General features: G+C 41.4%; 1 pseudogene; it reads left to right on the top strand.

Annotated features, from left to right (window-relative positions):
• Window positions 1-3,015: 3,015 nt before the first annotated feature.
• Window positions 3,016-3,789, top strand: LOC122727518 (annotated as a pseudogene).
• Window positions 3,790-20,115: the final 16,326 nt, after the last annotated feature.

Raw genomic sequence — 20,115 nt, 5'->3', positions numbered from 1 at the left:
GGGAGTTGATGACTTTATTTGCTCAGAGATTGCGGCATCATCTGTCACTGCTCAAGAAAGATGAAAATCACAGCCATCTACCCAGCTACTCCATCACTTTTAATTTGGGAGAGGCAGGCATGGATGGACACATCACCTTAGACCAGTCAGGATGAAGTGAGGGAGAGAAGTGAGACAGATTCTTTAGTGTAACTGGGAGCTGTTTAACATTCTGCTTTAAATTCCAAAAGCTGAGGAACAGCTAAAATCCTAACAGCTGCCATTTTGGGAGGAGAAACAGGACCCTTCACAGGCCTTCCCTCTCTAAAGTGAAAGGTGCAAGAGTAACTAGAAGCCAAGTCTTTGTCATATATTCATCATTTGTGGAGTGGTGAAATAAGCAAACTGGCTGACATGGCAAAACCTAAGTGAACATTTCTGTCTCCTTAAGGGAAATCTGCATTGTGACCAGCATGGTTTCCTTCAACCTTGATTTCATCATTCACCATGTAATTTGCTGAGTTTGAGTTGAATTCCTAAGAGACAAATCAATCTCTATCTCAACTTTGCCAAGCTGCAAAATGGGAGTGTTCCTGGCAGTGGGGACAAGAATGGCAGTCAGGGTGTCTAATACAGTTATTCCCAACTCTCATTTTATAATTTGGACCAAATACTCCTGAAAATCAAGTAGATTGAGAAGAACCTCCATCTGGCTTAGATCAATACTCAAGCAATAAAATTTTAGCTATAGTAATAGTTGATATTGAGAGGCCCTGTGTCATAGTACATAAAGTTAGAAAAATTTGAATTCAAATTCTGCTTCTGAGTTATCTGTTTAACCCTGAGCAAGTGATTTAACCTTTCAGTGTCCTCAAGCAGATCTCTAAGGCTGTAGATTGCAGAGAAATTGCAAGAGACAGCCCAGCAGAAGAGAAAAATAAAATAGCTTATTTATATATCTGAAAGAGCCAGTATCTGATCTTGAGAGGTGGAGACAACATGGCAGAGAAAAGGCAGTGTCTCTCCTGAGCTCTCCCCAAAACCCCTCCTAACACCTTTTAATAATGCCATAAAATCATTCCTGAAGCAGCAGAAACCACAAAAGGATGAGGTGAAATCATTTTCCAGCCAAAGACAACTTAGAAGTTTGGTAGGAAAGGTCTGTCAGCCGTGGATAAGAGTGGAGCACAGTCCAGCCCAGGCTGTGCCAGCACAGACCGGACCCCAGCAAACCAGGAGCAGACCTTGGCAGCAGCTGCTTCTGGAGCTGTCAGCCCACAGACAGTAAGGGGGTCAAACAACTGATCAGAAAGATTTCAGGGGTCTCTTTGCTGGAACTGAGGCAGGACTTTGTTGCTCTGTTCATACACAGATCTGGGTCTCCGTCCCAGGGCTAGGAGGGGTAGTGGTACACCAGAGCTTTCCACTCACCATTTCAGGGCAGAAAAGAGTGCCTGTGGTTGCTCACATGCAGGAGAGCAGTGACCACAGCTCTCCTTAGGTCACAGCATGCTGGAAAAACTGAAAACTTACAGGTCCTTAGAACTATCTCTGGAAACGACTACACAAAAAACCCCTGAAATTTGAGACAGGGCACCCTCCATTCTGGAAGCAGAGCCCTACTTTAACAAAGAGTTAAAAGTCAAGAAATAAGCTGGGAGAGGTAGCTAGGTGGTTCAGTGGATAGAGCACTGGCCCTGGAGTCAGGAGGACCTGAGTTCAAATCCGGCCTCAGACACTTGCCACTTACTAGCTGTGTGACCCTGGGCAAGTCACTTAACCCCAATTGCCTCACCGAAAGAAAGAAAGAAAGAAAGAAAGAAAGAAAGAAAGAAAGAAAGAAAGAAAGAAAGAAAGAAAGAAAGAAAGAAAGAAGGAAGGAAGGAAGGAAGGAAGGAAGGAAGGAAGGAAGGAAGGAAGGAAGGAAGGAAGGAAGGAAGGAAGGAAAGAAGGAAAGAAGGAAAGAAGGAAAGAAGGAAAGAAGGAAAGAAGGAAAGAAGGAAAGAAGGAAAGAAGGAAAGAAGGAAAGAAGGAAAGAAAGAAAGAAAGAAAGAAGAAGAAAGAAAGAAAGAAAGAAAGAAAGAAAGAAAGAAAGAAAGAAAGAAAGAAAGAAAGAAAGAAAGAAAGAAAGAAAGAAAGAAAGAAAGGAAGGAGTGGGGAAAAGGAACAAATGGCAGAAAAAAAAATTGTGACCATAGAGATCTGATCTTGGAACAGCAAGACCTGAGTTCAGGTCCTGTCTCTGACACATACTGGCTGTGTGACCCTGATTGGCCAAGTTATTTAACTTTTTGAGAAGTAGTCACTTATCTGCACTTGTAGGAGGAGTTTCCTCACTGGAAATTTTTTATACCAGTGAAGTTGCTGATTTGGGATTGAGTCATAGAAATCTTCCTGAATCATTCAGAGTCAGGGTCAAGGTGACCTTCTGAGGTCTTAGTCTACACTCTGGTTTCAATTCAGCTCCCTACAGGATTTCTTAAGGAGAAGCAGGTTCCCTATGAAGAGAAGTAAAGGATGATTTAGGAAGGGCAACTGAATGTACAAGAACACAGAAGGGGAAGTTTAATAGTTGCTGTCTCATTAGCCCCTCTGTGTAGGAGCCATCATAATTTATATCTGACACAAAATTGGTTTTGAATACCTTATGTCTGGCTGTGCATAAACTGAACTGAAAAGAATATATCGGGGCAATGGTGCCAAAGGAAAAATAGGGGGAGAGGACCAGAATTCCAAGGTTGGTCCTTGGAGTATAGATATCCCTTCTTTTCTTTTTTTTTCTTTTTTTTTCCTTGTCCTCAAAGAGTTTATTTATTTTAATAATAAACATTTTATTTATAGTTTTGAGTTCCAAATTTTATCCCTCCTTCCTCTCTCTCCCCCCTCCCTGTGAGGTACTAAGCAATCAGATATAGGTTATACATGTGCAATTATGTAAAACATTACCATATTAGTAATTTTGTAAAAGAAAACTGGAATTAAAAAAAAAAAATGAGACTCCAGGCACTTGGGGCAGGATGAATGCTGCTTTCCAAGATGGTGACAGAGGGAGGAGGGAAGTAGATAAACGAGATTAAGACCCAGTTCACCACCCAGGAAGATCTTTACAAGCTGCTGCCACATTTGGAGTACAGTCAGCCCAACCGGGTTCACTTCAACTGGCAGGGGTCCAACCCCATGTGTGGCTCCTTCGTCAACCTTAACGACCAGTCTGGCAACGGCGACCACCTATGCTTCAATGTGGGCCGGAAGCTCTACTTCTACATCTACAAGGGGGTCTGCAAGGCTGCTGACTTGAGTAAACTGATAGATAAAAGGATATACAAAGGAACACAGCCTACATGCCACGACTTTAACCACCTAACAGCCACAGCAGAAAGTGCCTCTCTACTGGTGGGCTTTTCTGCAGGCCAAGTCCAACTCATAGACCCAATCAAAAAAGAAACTAGCAAACTATTTAATGAGGAAACATAATTGAACTGGGCAGTACCCTGGGACCTCCATTCCTGAATGCTTCAGTGCAGGAATTCTGGGCCTACACTCACACAAGTCACTATCAGAGGTACCACTGAGTAGTGGTTCCTGGGTTCTTGGATCTGAGAGGAAAAGAGCTCCTATAGATTCTGAAGAGGTGTCAAATCCTACATTCCAATTGGTATTTGCTTCCTGGTCTTGTCTAGATTAAAGGATCTAAGTTACAGGAACCTAACTTTAAGGGTTTATTGTCATCCCAAAACCAGGCCAATTCTCCAAGTGGAACTGTAGTATAGTCATCCCACTACTGCGAACAAAACTCACCCCAGGACAAGGAGTAATGACAAAGACACCAAGAGCTACTCTCTTCTGCCACAGAGCACTGACCTTTCTAAAATGACCAAATGTAAACCTGGAATTATGGGAATCATAGTGTGATACAGAAGAGTAATGTCATAGGTCTTTTTTTCCAGTGTTGTTTCCTTGGCTGCTTACCCAAAGAATTTTTTGTTTTAAAGTAGTTCTTTTGGTGTTGCAGTTAAAATGAGAAACTAGGTTTTCTTGCTTTTTCCTTTAAAGTTCAATGTAATTAACACATATGTTATATATATATGCATATATGTATACATATATATACATATATATGTGTGTGTATATATATATATACACACACACATAGTGTAAAATTAAATGTTACTTGGACAAAAATACCCTCAAGTTCAGTTGTTATAAAATAGTACTTAACCATTGTTTGTTTTTTGCACTGATTTTTTTATACTTGAGGTGGTAAGACAACCTAGGAATGCACTCAGAGTCATTTTTCTGACTTCAATATATAATTCAGGAAGATGGATGCTGTGATCTTAGATTTGTTTTAAAATTGCACTTAAGATAGTTTAATGCTAGTAGAGTACTTTAAATATGGGTAAATGGACTTCCCAGCAAATGCTAAGTTGTGGAGATAAGAAATCCTTTGTATCTATTAAAACTTTATTTTAATAATAATGTTTCTAATTGCAATCAACTCTGTATTATAATGTAGAAATGTAATTCAGTGATTAGGGAAAATGGCTTTCACCTAGTAATTTTCATCATCATTTAAGAGTATTTCTAACTCCAAAAAACATTAATATTAAACTATTTTAAGTATGCAAAAAATGAAAGTGAAAAATAGCTTCAGTCTGTGTTCAATCAATAATCAGTTCTTTCTTTGGAGGTGGATAGTATGTCCCATCATTAGTCCTTTGAGAGTGTCTTGGATCATTGTACTGTTGAAAATATTTGTCATTCACAGTTCTTCATCAAACAATATTGCTGTCACTGTGCACAATGTTCTCTTGGTTCTGCTCACTTCACTATGCATCAGTTCATAGAAGTTTTTCCAGGCCTTTTTGAAATCATCCTGCTTGTCATTTCTTTTAGCACAATAATATTCTATCACCATCATATACCACAGCTTGTTTAGCCATTCTCCAATTGATGGGCATTCCTTTGATTTCCAATTCTTAGCCACCACAAAAAGAGCTGCTATAAATATTTTTGTACAAATAGGTCTTTTTCTCTTTTGGGAGATGTCTTCAGAGACCCCTTATTTCTTTTCTTTTCTTTCTTTATTTTTTTGGCAGGGCAATGAGGATTAAGTGACTTCCCTAGGGTCACACAGCTAGTAAGTGTCAAGTGTCTGAGGTCAGATTTTAACTCAGGTCCTCCTGAATACAGGGCCAGTGCTTTAGCCACTGTACCACCCAGCCTGCCCCCTGACACCCCTTATTTCTGAAGAGAGTATTTGCCATAGGAACAAAATGTACTTTTGAATCTTGGTCTTTACTTCTTAAAACCTATTTACTTATGTGATGGGGGGTAGTGGTGATGGTGAGAATTCATCAGAACATCACTGATCTATTGATTCCTATCCTCCCCCTAGCCCAATTGATGAAAGCATAGAAGATAAGGGACTATAACAGTTCTAACGAGGTATAAGTTATATCTTAAGTGAAGAGAATAATTTTCACTTTGCATTAGAAAGGAAATTTGCTATTAGCTGTCCAAAGATCAGCCCTGCCCATGGTGACCTTTAACCAACTGGTCAATCAATAAATATTTGTTAAGCACCTACTATTTGCCGGGCACTGTGCTAAGCACTGGGGATACAAAAGACAAAAGGCAGTCCCTGCCCTCAAGGATCTCATAATCTAAACAAGCTTGCCAGCTCTGGAGACAATTGAGGCATGCGAGTCCTGAGGACCCCTGGCAGCAGAGACGAGAACCAGCTATGTAGGTAGAATCCCAGCCCTTGAGAGAGGATTGTTCTTTTCCCTTTGCTCCTCTACCAGAGGCATAAGAGAGGGGATTTGTTTTTCTTGCACTCCCAAATTGACCATGGCACTTTGCCACAGAGCCAGTCCTCCAGGAAAAAATGCTCTATCCAGGAAGAGAAGGAGCCCTGTACAGAAGGAGTTGAGCCAGGAGACAGTCTTGAGGCGTGTGATGCCTAGCAGCAGAGAAGAGAACCAACTATGGATTCAAGACAGAATTAGCAAAGGCATTTGAGAGTTGAACTACAGAGAGGAGCAGTCTCAGGGAACCCACCTGGGTCACCTACCTTACAGAAGAACCCAAGAGGGGCACAATATAAGGATACCATGAAAAGGGAAAGCACATTAGGGTACTACCATGTCATATACATTCTCTGTATGTCCCTACTGGTATACCCTCCATTCTTTCCATTGATACTGTATGTATCCCATGTTAATGGGAGGTACATTTTGAATCTACTGTTTTACTATGCCATTACAGTAAATTACTCCTCCTAAATAAAATGAGGTATTTATATAATGCTTTGCAAACCTCAAAGTGCTATGTAAATGCTATTTATTATTATTAGACACTAGTAAAATCCAACTAGGCATCTAGGTGGCACAGTGAATAAAATGCAGGGCCTGGAGTCAGGAAAACTCATCTTCCAGATTTCAAATCTGGCTTCAAGCACTTACTGTATGACCCTAGGCAAGTCACTTCACACTGTTTGCCTCAGTTTCCTCATCTGTAAAATGAGCTGGAGAAGAAAATGGCAAACTATCCCAGTAGCTTTGCCAAGAAAACCCCAAATGGGGTCACAAAGAGTCATACATGGCTGAAAAACAACAAAAAATCCAAATACCTTTATTTAGCATTCAAAACTCTTCTCAATATGACACCATCTTACCTTTCCAGGTTTATTTCATATTATTTCTCTCTATTTTTTACCCTTCAGCCAAACTGGTAAAGGCCAGATGGGTGGCACAGTGGATAGAAAATCATTGCTGAAAAATTAGGATTGAGCAAATAGAAGCTAATAACTTTATGAGAAATCAAGACACAATAAAGCAAATCCAAATGAATTTTAAAATAGAGGGCAATGTGAAATATCTCCTTGGAAAAACAGCTGACCTGGAAAATAGATCTAGGAGAGATAATTTGAAAATTATTGGACTCCCTGAAAACCATGATCAAAAAAAGAGCTTAGATATTCCAAGAAATTGTCAGGGAAAATTGCCCTGATATTCTAGAAGCAGAAGGTAAAATAGAAATTAAAAGAATCTACTGATCACCTCCAGAAAGATATCCCAAAAGGAAAACTTCCAGGAATATTATAGCCAAATTCCAGAGCTCCCAGGTCAAGGAGAAAATATTGCAAGCAGCTAGAAAGAACACTGGATTCAGAGTCAGAAGAGATTGAGGTTGGAGTTCAGCCTCCAACACTTACACCATATGACCAATGGGCAAGTCACTTAATCTCATACAGATTTCCCACCTATAAAATACAGAAACTACCTATGGAATTCATCTGGAATAGCCAGGAAGCAGAGAAGGTCCTCTTATTGTTGTGGAATGAGGGACCCCAACCCCAAAGGAATCCTTGAATTTTCCTGGGGGGGGGGGCAGCTCTGTCTCCCACCTCAGGAATGGGTGTTGCTGAGCATGACCCTGGTACCTTAGAATGGTTTATCAGCATACCAGGGTCATTCCACAACAATAGGAGGACCTTCTCTGCATTCTTTCTTGCATTTGCTGCCTCTTTCTATTATCAGTACATGAAGGAAGCACTTGATAAGAGCTTTTTCATTCATACACTGATTTTCATTCATTTTTTTACCTAGGTTTTAGAATTGTTTGAGAATCAAAAGTAAAACACTTAGCAAAGTTTAAAATGTTATGTTAAATGTCAACTACTGTTATGATTTATTCTGTAATTTTAAGGAGCATAGCATTCAATAGTTCTGTGTGTTATCCAATTATAAGCTTCATAGAATAACAAAAGAATAAAAAAATTTAAGAGTTGGATGGCATATGGGGCTATATATACTTATATATACACCCACATACATACATATATACATAAGGCTCTCTACATGCACATGCCTACACATATATATGTGTGTGTATATATGTGTGTATATATGTATATATACGTACACACATATGCTTATATATAGATATGCCTATGTGTGTGTGTGTGTATATATATATACACACACACATACATATATCTTGGTCTCTCTCTGTATACACACACACTGTCAACCTGAAAATTAATGAAACAATCAATATAGGAGAAATAAGGTCTTTAATTGGGGCAGAGGAGCTATAATTCAGTATCACAAAGCAATGTTGCTAGGAATACCCAAAAATGGGGACTGAGAACAGGGTTTATATGGGATAACAGAACAAAGGGAGCTATGAGACTGCCCTTGGGTTAAGTAAGTTTCTCACAAATAGAAACTATTTAAATGTAAATGAACTTTTTTGCATAATAATCTAAAGTCCAGGAAGTAAGTTTGGGAATTTTTGGGAGGGGACAGTTTGTTTGGGGGAGATCCATAAAACAAATCAAGAGTCTGGAACTGACAAGCATTGATCAGCCCCAAGCAATTCATTGGCCTGGGAATGGGGAATAGGTAAGGATCAGTCATTTCTCAGTAAATTGTGGTTATCAACACATATACATATATACACATATGTATGCATGTGTATGTATATATATATCTGTGTGTATGTATATCAAGGGATATATACACACGCCTACCTAAAAAAAGAAATCTGTCTTACCAACATACCCAACAATTGATTGTTCATTTTTTAAATGATATCAATAGTAGTTTTTGTAGCAACTAGCATTTATATAGTGCTTTAAGGTTTGCAAAGTGCTTTACACATCTTAACTTATTTGATCCTTGCAACAACCCTGGGAGGTAGGTGCCTTTATCCCCATTTTATAAATGAGGAAACTGAGTCACAAAGCACTGAAGCGACTTGCCCTAGTTACAGCTGTTGTTGAAATCAAAAAGACCCAAGTTCAAATCTTGCCTCAAAGTCCTGCTATGTCCAAAAGGACTTGTGATGTTAAGACCCTTCCTCTGTACACGTTCCAGCTTCTCAATCTCCTTAAAATGGGGGCACCTAGAAATGAGCACAGGTCTGAGGAGAGAGTCTAAGGGAACTATCATTTCCCTTTTCTTGGACGTTAGACTTCACTTACTACAGCCTAATATTATATTCACTTTCTTGACTGCAGTATCTTGCTACCAGCTAATGTCAAGTTTGCAGATCAATAAAATCTTAAGATTTTTTTTACATGAGCCGCTTCCTAGCCACACCTGTACCGTATTTACAAAGTTAATTTTTTAACAAAATGTGAATTTTTCTACTTATTCCTATTAGAGTCTCTCAAACCTATTAGTGCGGTTTTAAGATGTAATCGTTTAAGTATCAATTTATAGCACTAATGTTTTAACACTGCACTTTGGGGATACCTTGTATTTTATTTTATCAGACTTAGCTCAACAAGATCTTGTTCTGACTTTTTCATTTGGAATGTTAGCTACTCTTCCAGCGTTATGTCCTGAGCACATTGAATCAGCATGCCATCTCCTACAATGTCCCAGTCATCAATGAAAATCTGAAATCAGAGTTTTTCAAACCTCACGTTTCCCTGGAAAGCCAAGCCCAGTGCTCTGTCCACTCTGAATGTCGGATAAAATTGCCTGTGTATGCCTTTCTGCATCCCATCCCCCCTGCCTCTCCAGTAATAAACTACTTTTCAGCATTCAACTATGATATTCAGCAAAGAAACTTACTTTCTCATTGGCCAAAGGAACTAAAGGAAATTGACCTGGCATTGGACTAGGGATAGAAGAAAGAAGGAAACAAGCATTGATTAAATGCCTACTATGTGCTGGGCTATTCTAAATGCTGTATAAATATTCTCTCATCTTATCCTCACCACAACCCTGGGAGTTAGGTGCTAATATTATCCCATTTTAGAGATGAAGGGAATGAGGAAAAGAGTGACTTGCCCAGAGTCACACCCATAGTAAGTGTCTGAGGCCAAATTTGAACTTAGAGGTAGCATTGTGGTACAGTGGATAGATCACTGGGCCTGGAGTGGACCTAAGACTAAACCAGAAAGCAGAACTAGAGACAGTGATGGAGGATCTACCACCTCAGAGAAGATGGATGGGATTATAATCCTTCAGAAATTTTGAGTCAAAAATAAGACCCTGAATTTGACAGTTTTATTTTTCACATGAAAAAGGGCAAGATGTTGAAACCTGCCAACAACTCGAGCAGTGCAGAACTAATTTGCAAAATTACTGGGGGGCCCTGTGATAGAAATTAAAGGCATTCAAATTCCAGCATTCTCATCTATGTTTCAAACATTTTAGGTTGAGTCAAACTGAAAATGACATTGTGCCCTGAGTCCATGTCTCCATCCACTTTAAATTCACAGCTCTTTCATGGGAAAGCTAACATCTATTTTTTGGATTTAAATCAGTAGTTTTATAGATATGACATCTGAGAAACTTGTGAGTGTAGACTGCTTTCCAGAAATGAATAAAAAGTCCTTATCAGACTAGGCTTTTAGATTGTAAGCCTCCTACTTGGGTATAAGCCCTGAAGGGCAAAGACCCCACCTCTCATCTTTTACATTTGGTCCTTCAGTTGCACAGCCCCATACAAACTTAATGTACTGCCCTTTATTAAGCACTGACTGTATCCCCAACTCTTAGCACAGTGCCTGGCACATGAAGACAAAAATGAGTGTTCCTGACTTCAAAGAACTTAGTCAAGTAGTATTTGTTAAGCTCTTACAATGTGCTGAGTGCTGTGCTAAATCCAAGGTGCTCACATCTGAATGGGAGAGACAACATACAAATAAACATGTATGTGATAGGTACACAATAAGTGAGAAGCAATCTCAGCTGGAAGGCCCTAGCAGTGGGAGGGACTCATAAAGCACTCCTGCAGCATGTTCCAGTGTGTATGTGGTGAGGGAGAAAAGAGGGTGATGAGGGCATTCCATTAGAAGAGATAACGTTTATGTACAAAATAACGAGGTAGAAAAAAATCGGGGTGGGGGCAGCGGTAGCTGTAGAATGGGATACTAGCAGGCAGGGACAATAAAAAGGGCTTCCTGGAGGAGACGGATGTATGAGCAATTTTGAGGGGGAAAAGAGGCAGGGAATTCCTGAATGAGCTAGTTTTTGGAGCAGCTGAGCTTATTATGAAATCTATGAATCTTTTATCTTATTTCTAAAGCAGTTAATTAGTCATGCTTCTCTGTTATAGAGACCTGCAACATAACCATGGATTCCTTAGCCTGAGGCAAGTACCGCAGAACATATAGAGACCTCAGACCACTCAGCTACCATCATAGGAGAGACCCTGGGACTCAGCAAGGCTCCTTCTGGAAAGAGAGAAGGGTAAGGGGCAAAAGAGGAAGTGTTATATGGTAGCTTCTTCTTGTGACTAATTCTTGCTAATTAGGGGCTAAACTCAGTTTTTTCTATCTTCTAAAAGAATATAAATGCTTTCTGCACAGCACCTAGGGAAAAGCTCTGATTGCCATACCCTCGTTCTAACTCTGCTGGGGGGGGGGGGGCTGAGAGGGTGTGTGTGTGTGTGTGTGTGTGTGTGTGTGTGTGTGTGTGTGTGTGTGTGTGTGTGTGTGTAGTTTTCTGCATAATAAATGAGCAGTTTTGACCGCAGAGAAAAAATGAAGACATTCACTTTGCTCCTTTTATTGAAGAGGTAAAGGGGTAAAATGGTGCATATGTATGCTCTCCAATTCATATGCTGGTTGGTTTTACCTAGCTGTTTGTCTGCTAAGGCAAGGCCCACCCAGGTAGTGAAGGTGGAAATGGGAAAGTGTATCCAGCAATGTTTGCAGCACCAGAAGACAGCTGGCATGCTTGTCCCTACCAAGAATTTTTTTCAGTTCTCAGTCATTCAAGGAATGGCAAGGACTTGAACACCTTAACTGTTCTGGTTGCCTTTTCTTGGATACCATCTGGTTTATCGGTGTCCTGTCAAAGGCCCAAATTAGGCAAAGGACAAACAGAACTGGCAGTAGATGAGTGAGGACAATGCTTCTTAAACTGTAGGTTGTGACCCCATGTGGGGCTGCATAACCGAATGTGGGGGTCACCAAATTTGGCAAAAGTAGAAGGTTATGTATACCTATTTTATACACCTGGCTACCTGGGGTCGTGTAAAAATGTCTTGGGCAAGCCCTGATTTAGGCTACAGGAACCCTTGGGTGGAGAACAACTGAATAAGAAAAGCCACTCCAGGGAGTGTGTGTGTGTGTGTGTGTATACACCTACACATACATACATACACACATATACACATGTGTGTATATACATGATTATAGATATGGTGTGTGTATATATATGTGGTTATGTGTGCATGGTTATATATGTGGTTTTATATATGTGGTGTTTATATATATATATATAGTTTGTTTGGTATTTTTTTCTCCCTTCCTGGCCCTCAGAGAACTTCTCAGACTCTCCTAAATAAGGGCTGGCTGTTCAGCTCCCTGCTTCCTCATCCCCATTCATTTCCACCTTCCCCTCCCTAATGTCCCATTCCAGATCTGGCCACCTCTTCCACTGTGCCCTTTGGAAACTCTCTAATTAACAACCTTTCTTTCCCATTTAAGACCTCTTCATCTCTTTATCATTCCACCTTTAGGCCTTTAATGAGACCTGGCTCCTGCCAATAACACTGCATCACTGGCTACTGGTTGTAACCTCTTTTAATATCCGCCCCCCCACCATCCCCACTTGTCTCACTTGAGAAGTTAACAATGCTTCTTGCTTTCCATTGCTACTTTCAGACTTTCCCTCTACCGTACTCAGATAAATGTTTTTTGAATGTTGTCACCATTGCCATTTCAATAATATGAATGCATACTGAATACATATGTAAATAGTTATATCTGTAAACTTAACCTTTTCTCAACTTTAAAATATTCACTTAGTTTATTAAGTTCTCTTTTCATACCTACCTTGTGACATTGTATAGAATGAAGCCTGGTATATAGTCAGTGCTTAATAAATGCGCTGTTAACCTTTTTAGCATGTTTCCTCTTTTTTATGTTTGTTTTTTGCAGAGCACTGGGGGTTAAGTGACTTGCCCAGGGTCACACAGCTAGTAAGTGTCTGATGTCCAAGACTGGATTTGATCTCAGGTCCTCCTGAATCCAGGGCCGGTGCTTTATCCACTGCATCACCTAGCTGCCCCCTAGCATGTTTCCTCATCTGTGAAAAGGGGGGTGAGTGACCTGCCCAAGGTCACCCTGAAATTCATTGGAAGATCCTAAATTCAAACAAGTCTCCCGGCTCCAAATTTTATTCTTTATTACCACATATTATCTCCATGAAGAATTTAAGCCTTAGATTTCACAGGCATTATCCAACCAAACTGAATAAGGATGAAAGAAGTGACTTGGGATGCTAACCATTATATCTGTCCACTTTCTAAATGTTTGCTCGATGCATGCCAAATTTCCAAGAACTGGATGATAATCCGATGCTTTTATTTGCTCTCTGACACAATGTAGAAAATCAAATATTCTGGGTGGGGGTGGAGGGAGGATGGTGGTAAGGGCTCTGAGTGCCCTTCACTTTGCCATTCGACATCATGCTGGTCATTAACATCTCGGCACCCAGCCCATGGAGAGAGGGGGAGTATGTACATTCAGAACAAAATGAAACTCAAATCAATTTTGCTTTTCCTTAACAAGGAGCATGAGCATACATATGGAATGGGGTGCCCACACTGGGACTGACTGCAAATGAGGAAAAGGGACTGACCAAGCTTCAGTCCCACTTACCATTTGCATATCAGTAGAAGGGACGGGAAGAAATCAGTTAGTATTGCTTCAGAAATAGAAGTGGGCAGAGAAAAACAAAAATATTTGAATTGATAAGTACTTGGCTGGCTCAATGATTGAAAGCTCCATTTCCACCCCCCCAATACTGTGAAAAGGAATATTCAGTCTTACTTCTCTCTTAACACTTAATATTTCTATAACAACCTAAAATTGTCCCTCAAGATGTTTAGTTTAAAGAGTTCAAATGGAATGACTGAAACACCTGAAGAAATTAACCTCAGTTCCTCTTAGAAGCAGGGAAGAAACCCAAGCCAGAACCTTGCTGTATCCATTAGGATCTTCAGTTATTTCAAAGCAGTGGCTAATCCAGGCCTTTCAGCGTGAACCAGAGGAGTACAGGCACAGACAAGTAGGCGGGAAGAACTCTGGTATTAGGTTAATGGAACAAAAGCAGTTGTCCATTCCACACTAGTCTTTTAGGGAGGTCCTCTAATCCAGGGCTTCTTAAACTTTGTCCACTCACAACCCCTTTTAGCCAGAGAAATTTTTACATAACTCTGGGCGTACACGTACATAAAATTGGTATACAAATCAAACATTTACTGACAAATTTTTCATGACCCCCACATTCAGTTATGTGACCCCTATATTGATGTAGGAGGCAAAAAAAGGATTAATAGACAAACCTAAGACCCAAGCTCTAATTCAGATATGAGCTCTAAGAGGGATTCAGACCCCAGTGAATAGATAACTTACAAATCAGGATGCTAAATTCTCTTACCCACAGTAATCAGTACCCATAACGGGAACAGAGGGAGCTAGGCCATGAAGGCCTAAGAATATAACAATGATAAAATTGGCAGGCTATAGAAACTCAAACTAGGAATAAATGATAAATGAAGATGTTTTAAAATTAGCCATGGGAATCAGAAAGAGACATGCGCAGAAAAGGCCAAATTTGTCCCCAGGTTCACCTTATGACTTGTAAACCCCCAAAACACACCTCCACAGAAAAAGGTACCCGCCTTGGGGGTTGGCTTAAGACCCCAGGAACTCCAAATTATGATAAACCCTCCCCTGTACCTCCCTAAGGTGGAGATTATTATAATGAGACTGATAAATCAATTTATTTATACTATAAATATAACTGTCTTTTCTTTCACCATTCGAGAGTTACTACCTTTCCACTATTCTGGTTCTCTCCCTGTGGTCACCCACAGTATTGCAATAAAACTTGGGAAACTGAGTCACTGAGTCTTGTAATTCTTTTGGGACAACTCCAGATCAATGACCCCAAATTCCAGCCCACATCAGTGGGAGACCTTTGTTCTGGCTCCTTCATCTGAAGGCCCCTTCCTTTTGTTGGGGAAGAGATTAGACTTCAAAATGGACATGAGTTATAATTCTGATCAGGTACAATTCTAGTGAAATGCTTCAGAGGGAGAAAAGCCATAGAACAGAAAGGCTACAGGACCCTGAATGGCCCAATCCACAGGACATCACCATGTGAAGGAAATGTTTGTTGCATTTCCTGGGCCTTTACCCAGGACGTCAGATGCACATTCTTGTCAAGGCTCATCATGTTAATAAATACACAACTTGCCTTGTTACCTCAGATACTTACACAAGCTGTGTGACCCTGGGCAAGTCACTTAACCCCCATTGGCTTAAACATCTGGGGCCATCTCCAGTTGTCCTGATATCGAATCTTGCCGCTGGACCCAAATGGCTCCGGAGGAGAAAGTGATGCTGGTAATTTTGCACAGTCCTCCCTCACTTCAATCCAATTCAGTGCAAGTCATGACAGAACTGAAGGACAAACAACAACAACAGGTAATTTATCTGTGATTCTCCAAAAATAGCTCATTAGTACATTCATGGATATTCCCATTTTGAAAACATTGCCATTTCATTTCAAATGGGTGGGTAATCTCACAAATTCAATTTAAGACATAATAGAGCCAATCTCATAAGGTTTTAGGGAAAGAAATAACTATCGAATTGTTTGAAAAAGATAGAGGGGGCAGCTAGGTGGCACAGTGGATTCAGGAGGACCTGAGTTCAAATATGGCCTTAGACACTTAACACTTACTAGCTGTGTGACCCTGGGCAAGTCATTTAACCCCAATTGCCTCACCAAAAAAAAAGAAAAGAAAAGAAAAAGATACTCAGAGGACCCACAGCTTTATCTATGTAAGTATTCCTTTCATCAATACAGATCACTGTCCTTCCCCTAAGGAGCTTACATTCAGATGGAGGAAGATAATATGTAAAAGGGAGGTGGAAAATTGAGTATGCCCTCTGGGGCATGGTGCTGAAGTCCAGAGAGTTTGAAGTGCCTGTGGTGGGGAGAGAACATGTGGAATGAAGGTTGGTTGGTCTGTGCCCCTCCCCAAAGGAGGAGGAGGTCCTGGGAGGAGCTTATCTTTGGGGAAAGAGAAGCCTACAAAGGGATGTTCCAGGGTGAGGAGTACCCAAGCTATTCGGGAAATTCCAGAGTGAATCTGCGGCTGAGGCATGGTGCTGAAGTACAGAAAGTGAGATGTGCAGCAGGGAGGGGAGTGTTTCATCATCTCTAAAAGGGAATAGTACATACACTACCTTCCTCACTGGGCAGTTGGAAGGAAAATATTTTGCAAGCTACAAAGCAAAATGTGACTAAATGATGATTGGATTGCCTTGAGAAGACTTCACCTCCACACATACTCCTTAGCACCAACAGCAGAAACCCTGAGGGTAATCAGTATCACCCTTCCCCACCCTTGGTCAGTTTCCAATTCCCATTTTCAATGGCAGGTTGGGTCCCCAAAGGGTGATTATTTCCCTTCAGAATTTTAAGACCAGCCCTAAGAAATTGTAGTTTCTACTACTGCTGTTCTCAAGTCCCCTAGTGTGCTTCTAATTCTTGATCAACCAGGAGAATTCTATTATCTTTTACAAATGAGATTTACTAAGAAGGCATGGGAAGAACAACAATGCCTTGCATAGTGTAGTGAACCTGAGGCCAAGGAGTATCTCCCAACTCCTGGCCTTGGCAGTCCTTTGCTCCCCTCTTAGAGTTCTTATGAAGTTACCAAGGCATATGGGGTGTTCAAGCAGGGCTAGCACCTCTGGTGTGAGGGTTTACCAAGCTCTTTGCAAACTGCACTTCCACCTTGGGCGTCCACCTGTCACCAACTCTCACCTGTAGCTCCAAGAAGCTGTAGCATGCACAACAGCCACAGCCCAGGAAAACTATCTCAACAAATGAGTTGAGGGTAACTTACAGGACTCAAACCTGTTGGAGTTAGAGGGGTGTTTACCCCAAGCATGTGAAAACTTCCTCCCCCCCCCCCCACCACCGTGGAAGGGGAGGATGAGAACAATTTGTTCCAACAGCCATAAAGGCAGCAGAAGCAAGTGCTGTGTCAGACATCAAAGATACCAACACCATCCAGTGCATCCGGGGCCATCACCATTTGTCTTGGCTTTTGGCCTGCCACTGGTCTCGGATGACCCTGGGAGTGAGTGAAGCTGACTGACTCAGCACGACTCTGCCTCACTGAAATCTAAGTCATGTTCAAGACAATACCTCCCCCCCCACACACACACACACACACCGCCTCTGTCACCGGTTCTCTTCAAAGAGGAAGGACCGACAAGAGATGGTTAGCATTAGGCGTGGGGCTCTTCTGATCTCTAGGGATCAGTACCTTTCTAGGGCCAGCTTTTTTCTCTTCAAGAGGTACATTTACTAAAGCTGCTGCCATCTTTGGGTGACAGCTGGTTGCCCACATCCATCTGCACATGCTGCCTCTGTGCCAACCACTGCTCCTGACTCCAGTGGCCTCTGATACCAACCCCAGTTTCTGGAGCAAACCTCTGATCTTTCTAAATGCACAAAATCATCGCCTGGCAAATCCTGTCACTGGATACCCAAGATCAGGGCAGGATGTACTCAAAAGAAAGAGCAAGTATATGCTCACAGATACAAGGCAACTGAGTGGGAATGGAAGGAATATAACTTATTGCTTACTGCTCATAGTAGTTCCACTTCACTCACTGCCAGAAAAGTCTCTTTAGAGCTGAGAAACTGGCATCACCCCCTTTCATGTGAAAACTCAATTCCAGCTTGGCACCTCAGTTGTTGGCTCCTAGCTTCACAGCCAATGAGAAGATTTTTCATCAAACAGTACCAGCTTCTCAATTATTTATGGTCAAAAGCTGACTTCCCGGGGCAGCTAGGTGGCACAGTGGATAGAGCACTGGCCCTGGAGTCAGGAGGACCTGAGTTCAAATCCAGCCTCAGACACTTGATACTTACTAGCTGTATGACCCTGGGCAAGTCACTTAACCCCAATTGCCTCACCAAAAAGAAAAGAAAACGAGTGAGGAATATCTGTGCCTGTTCTGTACAACCCACCAGAAAGAACCAACCTGAGCCTGTTTTTTGGACAGGGCCCTCATTGGCCAGTCCACCTCTTCCATTATACCAGCAAGCAGGGAACTTGTTGAGTTTTGGGTTTTGTTTTTGTTTTTGTATTTTCAGGGCAATGAGGGTTAAGTGACTTGCCCAGGGTCCCACAGCTAGTAAGTCTCAAGTGTCTGAGGCCAAATTTGAACTCAGGTCCTCCTGAATCCAGGGCCGGTGCTTTATTCACTGTGCCACTTAGCTACCCCAAACTGGTTGAGTTTTAAAGGCAAATGTAGTTTTGCAGGACCAGATATGTTTCTCAGAGCACAGTCTGAGTGGTTTCAGTGCATAAAGCATTGATATCTCCCTTTTCATATCTCATGGATGGATTCCCCTAGACTTTAAAAGGTAGAATCAAAATTTCCTCCTTGTTCTTTCCATAGCTTTCTATCCCAAGGGTAGCAGTCTTGGACCCAAACTTGGACAACAATAGCAGAGACCCCAGAGATCTAAGAGGAATGGCAGACTAGCTCTGGTATCCTACTGCCTCAGGTGGGAACATCATCCTCAGTAATTTCCCCAGTCATTCAAATGGGAATTAAGCTATTCTCCGGGAGCCCTAACTGTAGCATTTAGTCATATGTACCTTTTTTCTTTTTTTTTTTTTGGCAGGGCAATGAAGGTTAAGTGACTTGCCCAGGGTCACACAGTGTGTCAAGTATCTGAGGCTGGATTTGAACTCAGGTCCTCCTGAATCCAGGGTCAGTGCTATATCTACTGCGCCACCTAACTGCACCACATATACCTCTTTGAGAAGCTACTAGAATAGTGATCATATTTGAATAAAGGGAAATAAATCCACAAATTGTCTTCTTTGCCTAGTCATAAAGAATCTAGCATTTTAGCTACACTTGCTCACCTGAATGTCCAATTATTGGATCATAGATGTAGAGCTGGAAGAAATTTACGAGGTCATCTGGTCCCACCCACTCATTTTACAGATGAGAAATCTGAAGCCCAGACGGGATAAGTGAGCTGCTGGAGGCCACCCAGAGAGAGCCAGTATTGAACCTAGGTCACTATACCATGTAGACTGTCTTTCCTTTAGTAATTGAATCTGTTATCATTCAGTCACACCCATCAATTCCTATTCTTCTAGAAAGACTCGACCTTGACTTTACTGGCCCCTGGCCAGTCATTCTTTCTGTCAGAAAGGAGCCCTTGGTGTGCCCCAGGACGCCAGCTGGTAGGTAACCCTGCTATGCATGTGTCAGAGGAGCTGTCTCCTCTCTGCCCTGACTCAGGTGGAGCAAAGGTCATCCCAGTGCTCTGGTAATTAGAAAGAAACCAGATTGGATGAACATGACATCTTCACCTGGTTCTCCACTGGCACAATTTAAATCTTTATCCAACACATTCTGTGTCCCTGGCATCATACTAAACACTATAGGGTTGTGTAAGTTAGTGTCCTCAAGGAGCAAGTTGGGGAGATCGGGTGAACAGGCGTGAAACAAATCAAAACTTTCAAAGCAAAATATGAATGAGTCCCATGAACAAATCCATGAAGAAGAGGGCTTAGGATGCCAGTTTTAAATGCAGTAGAGATGGGGAGTGGAGGGTGGTGAGAACAGGAATTCAGAGAAAGAACTGCACAAAATGGCCTGTGAGAAGGGGGTGCTGGAGTCAGATATTGAAATAAGTATAGGATTCGGGTCATCAAAAAGGTCTTGGAGGGGACAGCTAGGTGGTGCAGTGGATAAAGCACTGACCCTGGATTCAGGAGGACCTGAGTTCAAATCTGGCCTCAGACACTTGACACTTACTAGCTGTGTGACCCTGGGCAAGTCACTTAACCCTCATTGCCCCACCCACCCCCCAAAAAAACAAAAACAAAAAAAAAACCAGGTCTTGGAGATTATTATATGGCTTAGAATATTATAGCAGTTAAAGGGTTAAAGGGTTGAGCAGATAGAGATGAATAACCATTTAAGGCTCACATAACAACTCCAGGAAGAAGCCACTGACCTCTGCCATTGTCCTTGAGATACTACACCTGAATAAAATAAGCTTAACTGAATTAGAAATGTTTCTTTTTTAATTTGATCCT

Source organism: Dromiciops gliroides, chromosome 5, assembly GCF_019393635.1.
Source record: "Dromiciops gliroides isolate mDroGli1 chromosome 5, mDroGli1.pri, whole genome shotgun sequence".
Classification (NCBI taxonomy): Eukaryota; Metazoa; Chordata; class Mammalia; order Microbiotheria; family Microbiotheriidae; genus Dromiciops; species Dromiciops gliroides.
The sequence above is the reverse complement of the archived record's forward strand: the minus strand, read 5'-3'. Positions and strand labels throughout refer to the sequence as shown.